This window comes from Echinops telfairi, unplaced genomic scaffold (assembly GCF_000313985.2).
Source record: "Echinops telfairi isolate 266 unplaced genomic scaffold, ASM31398v2 ScPeMD7_443;HRSCAF=831, whole genome shotgun sequence".
Lineage (NCBI taxonomy): Eukaryota > Metazoa > Chordata > Mammalia > Afrosoricida > Tenrecidae > Echinops > Echinops telfairi.
In genome coordinates this window covers 39873215-39883074 of record NW_022104341.1, presented here as the reverse complement: position 1 = coordinate 39883074, position 9860 = coordinate 39873215, and the positions used below count along the sequence as shown (strand labels likewise).

Genomic DNA, 9860 nt, shown 5'->3' with positions numbered 1-9860 from the left:
TGAGCTGCTTCTTTAAAGATGACAAGAAAGAGACCTTAGGAGCAGTTCGACTCTGTTCCCAGCGGTCACTACAGTATGAAAATAGACCCTCCAGCCTCTCATAACAATATAACCCAAAAAAACCCATAGCCAGGAAGTCCAATAGGACTCATCGGGACACAAAAGAAGTGCTGCCTGGGGTTTCCCAAACCATCCAGACAGCAGACCCACCCTTTCCCTTGGAGCACCAAGGGGGTTCAAACTGCTGACTTCTGACTTGGTGGTTCGCAGCACAACAACACAGTATTTTTTTAAAGCAAGCTCAGCAGGAGCGTGAACTATGAGAAAGAAAGTACTGAATTTGCCTTGAACGCATGTTGGTTTGGAGGTTCCAGCAGCTTGTCCTAGTGGAGAAGCGTCAGAGGAGGGTAGAGCAAAGTTTCAGCACTCTGAAACAATAGACCCATAGACAGGGCTGGGAGGACTTTTGCCAATAACCCAAAGGATGGAGGAGATTGTCGTTGGAGACAAGGAACAAAGAGAGAAGAAGACCGAGAAACACCATTACACATTATATCTAGGAAGGATGTGGGGAAAGGTAGGAAGTTGTAGCCACAGAGTTAAAAAGAAACCCAGGAAAACTCCATAGGAAAGAAGGGTGGAGAGTTTCTGGAATGAGAGTCTGCCTGGTCAGGCAACAAGGAGAAGACAAAGACTAGGAGGATGAAAGATGAGAACATTGGATGTCACAATCAATTAGTCATTGATGACTTTCAAAAGAGAGCTTTCATTAAAATGAATAAAAGTATAGTGCTATGTGGTGAAGACTTTGCAATGTCTCTGATATTTGAATATTCATACTAGAAGCGTTAAGCTTTTTAGGAGTTTATCCTTAAATTCGAAGAAAAGAAGGTAAGAAAGGGGACTAGCTGAAAGACTAAAGCAGGAGGCACTAGTTTAACTTGGTCAGCTGGACCATGATACCAGCCAGCGTCCTGTTGTAATTCTGGTTTCTCTCAAGCTCTTGCTTCCTATTGGCAAATGAAGGTGGGTGGGGGTTTATAGGGAAGAGCTGATGATACTCAGATGACTAAGGCGCTAAATGACAATCAGGTTCTTCCTACAATTCATAGCTAGGAATTGAAAGAATGTTCCCCTAAGAAATGTCATCTCCACCCCATTCACTGCCTCTGCCTTATTTTAACATTTTTTTAAGCACAGAGTTTAGCTTGATAGATATATGTGCAAGACCGTGTGGTATCTCTTTCATGGAACGGCGTGTCTGTCCCTCAACTACTGGGAACTTTTAAAAGCTATGGCATTCTCTGAATAGTTTTGCGCCCATATAGCCAATTCACTGACCATGGTCTCTCCATTATTATGCTTACCCTCGGAAGAAAATCCCAAATGTATGTCTTTCCTTGGCTTTTGTTTTGATGTGTCCATAGATAGCCACAGCAAACTGTTCCAGACATTCCCAAAGCAAACTGTTCATCAACAAGGGCCGTGTTACCTGGGGGTAGGAAATTACTTTTCACTCTTCTCAAGCATTCTTTCTTTTGTTTGCCACCAAGCAATCCTCTCCATCAATGTACAGATACATGTCACTATACAGCTTTTTATATCAGCCTAGGTTTGATACAAGATGTTGAAGGATAGTATAAGTATGTGTTTACCTAATAGGTAAGCCTGTGATATCAAAAAGTCATGGATGGGGAATATGAAGTATCTATATAACATATTAACCTAGTGTGCAGTAGCACATAGTTCATGTTCTTTTCAAAATCAAGCTATTTCGTATGCTAAGGCTTTCTCTCATTTTTCAGCTGCAGAAGTATTTTCACCACTTAAATAATTCTGCTAAAGGCTTTCTGCCACTCCCTTAAAGGGTTATGGTCTCAGAAACCCACAGGAGCAATTCTACTCTGTCCTACTTGGTTGCTCTGAATCAGAATTGATTCAACAGCAGTGAGTTTTGAGTTTGGTTTATATCATTCTGAAGAATTTTGTTTGTGTATAGAGTCTACTATATACATAGGAGGATCTGGTGACACAAGAGGTAAAACACTCAGCTGCTAACCAAAAGGCCTGGAGTTCAAACCGACCAGCCACTTTGTGGGAGAGAAATGTGGCAGTCAGCTTCAGTAAAGATTTCAACCTGAGAAGCCCTATGGGGCTGGTCTACTGGACCTCACAGGATTGCTGTGAGTCAGAACTGACTCAACAATAATGGACTTGTTTGGTGTGTGTGTGTGTGTGTGTGTTTTCACACAAAAGCACCAGGGAAGTGCCTTCATACACTTGCCCTGCATGGTTGTTGGTTTATCTGTCAAAGAAATTCATTACCAAGAGAAAGTCTGGCTTTCTATGCTTACTAAATTTTTTAAAATATTTTTCATTATATTTATGCAAACCTAACTTGGCTAGCTCATAATTTACCAAATGTGAGCATTTGTCAGGGTTATTTCCAATCACTCAGAAAAATGTGCCTTTGTGTATTTTGATTATTTAAAGCAATTTTGTTTCCATTATGTGTATGTGCAGCCAGAGCAGCATGACTGTCTTGACTAAGGAAGGGGGCAGGCTCTTCATGTTCAGACGTGCATGTGCAGAAGTCCCTTTGATTGTTTAACCAGCGTCCAGATAGTGGAGAAGACATCAATGCTTTTTCGCATATTCATTTTCCTTGGTGCTTTATAAGGGAGGGTTCATGCAAATGAAAATCGCATGTGCTATTGTTTGCATTTCAATCTATATGTATATTGAAAATTATATGGGTAATGTGAAAATAGTGGGATTTTTCCCCCCTTTGGGGTTTATGTAAGCTTTATACAAACTCTCAAGTTCTCAGGGATAAAATAGTGTCTTTCAAACTTAATTACCTTACCCTGAAACAAATCACCTTATTGCTCAATGGACGGGTCCATTATTTTTCCACAGTCCCTAGTTATACAAGCATTTACTGGGTGTTTGCTTGGCTGCTAACTGGAAGGTTGGCAATTTGAGTTCACTGGAGCTGCCTTGAAAGAATGCCCTCGTGATTTACTTACCAAAAGACGAAAGTCAGTCATTGAGAACCCTGTGGGGCTCAGTTCTGCGCAGACATCTGGGTCGACTCCAGGGGCAGCAGTCCTGATGTTTTAGAGACTATTGTCCTGAATATGGTCTTCCCCTCTCGCTGTAGAATCCTTGCATTGCGGTTTGTTTTTTGTTCTGATCTATTTCATTGAATCTAAGGTGCAGGCCTTACCCTATTTTATATTCTACAAAGAAAATTAGAACTGTGCCAGTGAAATTATGGTAAGTCACTGACTGAACAACATATTCCAATTTCAAAGATATGAAAATGAGGAGAAAGATATATCTCAAAATAGAGAAAATTGGGTCCATGGGGATATTTAAGGAACCTCGCCCAGTGGCACAATATGGACATCTTGGACGGTGAACCACAGGGTCAGCAGTTCAAAACTACACGCCACTCCAGGGAAAAAGATGAGGCTTTCTACGCCTGTAGAGTTACAGTTTCGGAAACCCACAGGGGCAGTTCTACCCTGCTCTGTCCTGTCACCATAAGTCAATTGATGCAATGACGGTGAATTTGTTGTTATTGTTTCTGAATGACTTTGGGAGCTTTAGCTCCTGCAAGTAATCCATTAAAAGTATCAGCACAACTCCAGGGCGCTGCTTTAGTGAAAAGAAAAGATTATCTCTTCCATTCAATGGAACGTAAAATTTAAAACACTGACATATTAGTGTTCTCAAACTGTTTCTGCCTTTTCCCATTTATGGGGTTGCTAAAACCACCCCCCACCCCACCCCATCCCCCACAAAAATCCTCTCTCTTTTTTTTTTAAGAAGAGCATGGTAAATTTTACTCCTTTCTTTACAGGTTGTCTAGACCACTCTTGATTACGAAAACTGTAGAAAGTTAGAGTGCCACAAGCGGATGCCGGGCGGTGGCACGTGCGTCAGTTCTGCACAGAGGCCTGCTCTGCGGGGAGGGGGTCTGAATGCACGCCGGGGTCGCGGCGCTCACTCGCTAGAATCAGTCATGGCAGATTTGAGTCCACAGGTCGCTCCCCGCCCCCGTCTTTCTTTGTGAACTCTTTGGCGTTCTTACAGAATGTTTTTGGTCCTTAGAGTATTCTGTGGCTAGGCCGGCCCGGAGCCGGAGCTCAGGCTGGGGGTCGCTGACCAGCTCTATGGGCACTGGAGGACTGGGTCCCTTTGGGTGGCTGGCTTCCGGGGGTCAGCGCTGATCACGGGCAGGCAGACCTGCCCCTTCTCGTCCATGTTCGGGGTGCGGATCTTTGTTTGAAAGGGGATCTTCAGTGGTTTGAAGGGGGACTCTGCTGGAAAGTTGATTTCAATTCTGAAGGGCCCCTTATCATATGGAGGGTTGTCGGGAGCAGTAAGCCCTTGCCAAGTCAATAAATTAGCTTCATCAAGCTGGATGTTGCTGAAGTTTTTCATTCCACATTTGCGGATTTCTTCAAGCGCCTTCATCAATCTCCTGCTGGCCTCCATCTTGGATCTCCACAAATCCTCTTTGAAGGGAGTTCTCTTTGGCTTGAAGGGGCGGAGCAGCAGGGCCGACAAACTAGAGGGGCTGGAGTGGAAAGAGTGTTTAGTTGCCTGCAGTTTCGTGAGACTTCGACTGTAAATTAATCCAGCCAAGCCTCTTTCTCTTTCTTCCCAAGCTCTGTGCCCTCCGATCTCCATTTTTCTGCCCATCGGTCTCCCCCACCCACCCACCGCCTCTTTCTGGGAACTGACAAGCATCCACAGTTTTGATACAGGAGACTGGAACAGTTGGGCACGACAGTATATTTTTAATGCAATTTTAAAACAATATATTTACTGATCAAACCAGAAGTTATCAAACGGTGTTGCTGTCAGCCGATCCCTTCTGAAATGGATTCTTGCCTGTAAAATGAAGACATTGATCGTGGAACAGGTAAATTCAGTTCTCATCACCACTACCAATGCCTGCCTGCATCCCTCGCTTCGCCATCCAGTCGACTCTTAACGACCTTCTAGACAGGGAAGAACTGCTCCTGCCAGTTTCCAAGACTGTCCCCCTTCACAGGAGCAGAAAGCCCCGTCTTCCTCCCGCGGACCTGTGGGTACCCACGCCGCCGCCTGGCCTCTCAGTTGAGTTCTCAGAGCGGGGGTCCCCGCGCGATGGCAGTGGGGATCAGCATGGCCAGCGTCCACTTCCTTGTCTCGGTTTTGGAGGCAGAGGTCATGATTCCAGAACAAAGCCCGGAGGAGGGGGAATGCAGTGTCTTCGAAATGATTTGTCAAATAGCATGTGCAAGATCGTTTCAATCACAGTGTGTGGTTCCTCCAGCATCATATACCAGATTCTGTGCCCAACACAGTCCTCTTATGAAATGAACATGTTTAGTGAGTACCATGTTCTCGGGATAGAAAGATGCCGACGCAGCCCAAAGAAAGACAAAGCTTTCATACCTTTTGATTTTTGGACTCTTTTTACTCTCAGAAATTATTGAATGTTGATAAAAGTTTTTGTCTATGTGAGTTACATTTCTCAATACTCCTCACATTAGATAGTAAGCTTGAAATTTAAACAAATGTTTATGAATTAATCCAATCAAAATATCTAAAGTAAATCTAGGACATAATAGTATCTATACTGGCATTTTTAAACAAATGTCCTTCATCTCTGGGTTAAGAGAGGACAGCTGGAATTTCATAGCTGCTTCTATATTAATAGAACAATGCATTTCATCAGGACATTGTTTTGGTTGATGGAGATGAGAAAATCAGCATTGCACAGATATGTAGTCGAAAGGGGGAGACACATTTTAATAGTTTTCCCCTTAATAATCTTTTAACCAAATCAAATTACAACAAGTAGTATTTGTTAAAGGTTAGTTGCAAGGCAGAATCTGAAACCACATCAATGTATTTTTTAATGGGTTGCATTAAAATACATTTGTCTTAAAATGTGAGACATTCAAAATATCTTACACTTTAAATGGATCTTCTATCCATGCTTTACAGGCATGATTTTGTAATACGTATACATGGGTCATTTGGAAAAATAGTTTCACTGAGTTATGCATGTTTTCCAAAAGGACTTTAAATTTTCCCCCCATATTTAATATTAAAAAAGTATTTCGAAGCTGTCAAGCTCACTTTGCAAATGCAAGTCTGTATCTTTTTACTATATATTTTTTGAGCATTTGAATTTTATCATAGATGAAATATATTAGTTGTTTTCCTTATACTAACTGATTTCTCTGTTCATTTTTTAAAGAAAACTATTTTAAGTGTACTGAACTCTGGATAACAATAGTTCCTTTCAAAAAGAAAAAACAAAACAAAAGACCGCAATAGTTTATTTCCCAGTTTGATTGCTTGTTCAATAAAAACGGTGCTCCATGAAGAGAGAGCATTTCAGCTTGCTGCCCACAAATGCTGTCCCTCTGGACCACGGCCACAGCAGCGCACCCTTTGTACACATCCTAGTCTATGCCACAGACTAATAAAGACAGGAATTGCAGGATTTTTTGGTAAAATTTAAAATTATCTTTGCTGTTTTTAGAAGACATTTCCATTTCCAAGTTTGTGTGTTAATTTTTGTTCTTTGTGTGTGTTGTTTTTGTTTGTTTTTTAATTAAAAGTATGAGGCAGTTACCAACATCATGAGTACAGTCCTACAACAAAGTGTGGTACCACAGCCTTAATACATATTAAGTTTTATCCAACAGTGTTTTCCATCATTAGTGCAAATGTCAGCACGGTGAAAAAGGGCAAACAATTGTCTTAATTTTCCTTTTCTTGGGTATGAGTACGTAGTCTCCCTAACTGCACGCTGTATGATCTACTATATTCATGGCTGTATCTGCAGCAAAAAAAACCCAACTATCCTTTGTCAAACCTATATATATATATATGTTTGTGGGTTTTGCCTTAGTCTCTCTCTTTCCCACACCTGTTCAGCTTGCTTGTCTGTGTATTCACTCACATATTATTTCACTATTTTTTAAATTGGGCTATTATTTCACTATTACTGTAGGTTGTGAACATAATATTATTTATCTCTGTTACCTTGAACTCTTGTACGCTTCTCATTGTCTTTGTTTACACTGATCATTTTTGATGACCACTTCTTTATTTTATATTGTCTTCCTCTCCGTTCAATTTAGATTGTGTCTAGACCACACAATATTTTTGCTTTCACTCAGCATAATATCCTTTAGTTCATTCGTGTTATAAGACTATTTGTTATTCTTTAATGTCATATACTATTCCACTGCATGGATGTACCACAGGTTGCTTATCTCTATCCACTGATGGGCATTTAGGTTTCCATCTTTTCGCTACTGTGACTAGGGCTGGAAGGAACAGAGGTGGGCATGCGTCCATTCATGTTAACAGCTCTTATTGTTCTAGGATTTGTATCCAGTAGTGGGATTGCTGGACCATGTGGAATTTCTATTTCCAACGTTTGAAGTAAGCACCAAACTGTTTTCCACACTGGTTATACTATCCCGTAATCCAGCTGTGTGTGAAGATTGCAGTCTCTTCATAACTACGTGTTTGTTGTTTGGGGGGCTGCGTTTGCTTGTTTGGCTTAGCTTTGGGGGATATTTTTTCTTTGTTCTCTTTTTTAAGTTTGCTATTAATCTGGGGATGAAATGATAATTCATTGTTGTTTTGATTTACACCTCGCTAATGCTCATGAGCACTTCTTCATGTGTTGGTTGGCTGCTTTAATGTTTTCCTTTCTGAGGGTCATATCCGCTGTCCATTTTCTTAAAAACAGATTGTCTTTTTTTGTTGTTGAGGTATTATATACATTTCAGAGATTAGTCCCTTGTCCTATATGCCATTGGCCCCCCAAAAAAAGTATCTCTGTGTGGGGATTATCTTTTTACTCTATGGGTGAGATATTTTGGTGCACAAGAGTGCCGTTTTTGCAAGTCCCAGTCATCCAGTTTGTCTTTTGCTGATCTTAGCCTTATCGTGAGAACAGTTTTGACTGCAGCTTTCCCCTAAAGTGCCTCAGGGGGTTACTAGGGTCTGTTGGTCATACGTTGAGAACTACTTTAGAGATTCCAGGTAAAGAAGAGTCAATAATGAGGAACTGTCTATGGTCGGTAGCAAGTACAGGGGCAGAGCACAGCAGTGTGGTTGAGGAGCGATTGCCTCAGAAAATCTGCCTGAGTGAGCTCCTGAAGGCCTCCGAGGGTCAGCCAAATAAAGAAGGAAGGGGCTTTCTGCTTGCATCCTATGCCTGGGAATATTATTTCTGTTTTCTTACTAATGCTCTTTGTAAAATCTAAAGAGACCTCAACATATGGTTCCTATATGGCAATTGAATACCAAAAAAATGTATGTCCGGTCAAGTGAGGTCATTAGTAAGCTATTACCACTCAGGGCTGAGTCCCTATGGGAATTTGAAAGGGGGACTGGATAGTCGCATGAGTTGCGTGTTGCACTGCACGGACATTTTTATGGAGCAACCCCTATGTCATCGAGTTGATGTGCTTCTGGGCTCTGTGCCCCAATAGGAATAAATTCAAACCAGTCCTCATCAAGGTGACCGGGCTAGCTATCATTAACCATTTTAATTTACATTAAAAGAAGGTGAAAAAAACTGACATGTACTGAATACCTACTATGGGATTAGTGGCCTTACGGCCAGTATCACATGTCATGATGGAAACAATATAGTAGGGACATAGAATAGTGCCATTTTTAGACCCGGAGACTGACGTTCAAAGTCAGGAAGCACTGCACTCAAGGTCCGTGAGTACATAAGGCATAGAGTTGGCTCCCATGGCAGCTGAGTCCTACCCGGGCAGGGATGGCTCTCTGAGGTTGTCAGCAGTAAAATAAGCCCCAGGGCCCATTTCACGGGAGCACCAATTTACCGGGGTAGTAGCATTTTCAAGCATTTTTCCAAAGTCAAAGCAAAGACTTGAATCAAGCTGAAATCACTTGAGTTTTTAAAGATGAAGCTAGAGATGTCAAAGAAATTACCTCTATAGAGGGAATGATCTGAGATCTTCCCAGATTGCCCAAGATTCTGAGTCCATAATCCTCCCTGTTGAGAGAGACATTGAGATGCATTACTGAGGACCCCATTCCTCTATGGAACAATCTAACATGTTTGTAACCAGATCAAACAAATTAACATGTTTCTAACCCAGGAACCAGATCAAATGCTGTCCTGTCATAATGAAATGTAGTCCCAACCTGCTAATTAAGTGTTCATAGTACCTCATTTTGATGGGGACAAGTAAAATTTCTAAGTATCTTCCGGAAATAAATATCAATCAATATGGACCAGAAGAAGTGAGGTTAGGAGAGGAGAAGAAATTATCTGCAAAAAATATTTGCAAACAGCTACCTATGAGAATGATGAGGATGAGGATGAGAATGTGATGAAAGCTACCTTTTTTTGAATGTACACAATGTGCTAAGCAATATGCATGAATTTATCATCCCAAGTATTACTGCACAACTATCTGATAAGGTGATCTTATAATCCCCAATTGTGTATGTGTATGTACCCAGACATAATACTTGTGCTTTCATTTTATTCCAAAAAGCCTATGAGCTATTATTATCCATATGTTGCTGATGACAAAATTGGTCTCCGAGTGAATAAGTAATTGCCCAAGTTTACACTGGAAGTAAATGATGGAAATATGAACAAACCCTGGTGGGTTGGTCTCAAAAGCCTGAGATCTTGCCTTGATATTATGTAGAGGTAAACTTGTGATTTATTGTCTAAGCGGGGGTACTTTTGAGGGCAAAAGGTGAGGTTCTTAGTAGTTTAGCCAGAGCAAGAAATATAAATTGGGCTCCCCCCAGACAAATCAGGATACTATTATGTACCA

At 41.3% G+C, this 9860-nt stretch overlaps 1 pseudogene; it reads right to left on the bottom strand.

The window, feature by feature from the left end:
• Positions 1-4028: 4028 nt before the first annotated feature.
• LOC101647909 lies at positions 4029-4506 on the bottom strand (annotated as a pseudogene).
• Positions 4507-9860: the final 5354 nt, after the last annotated feature.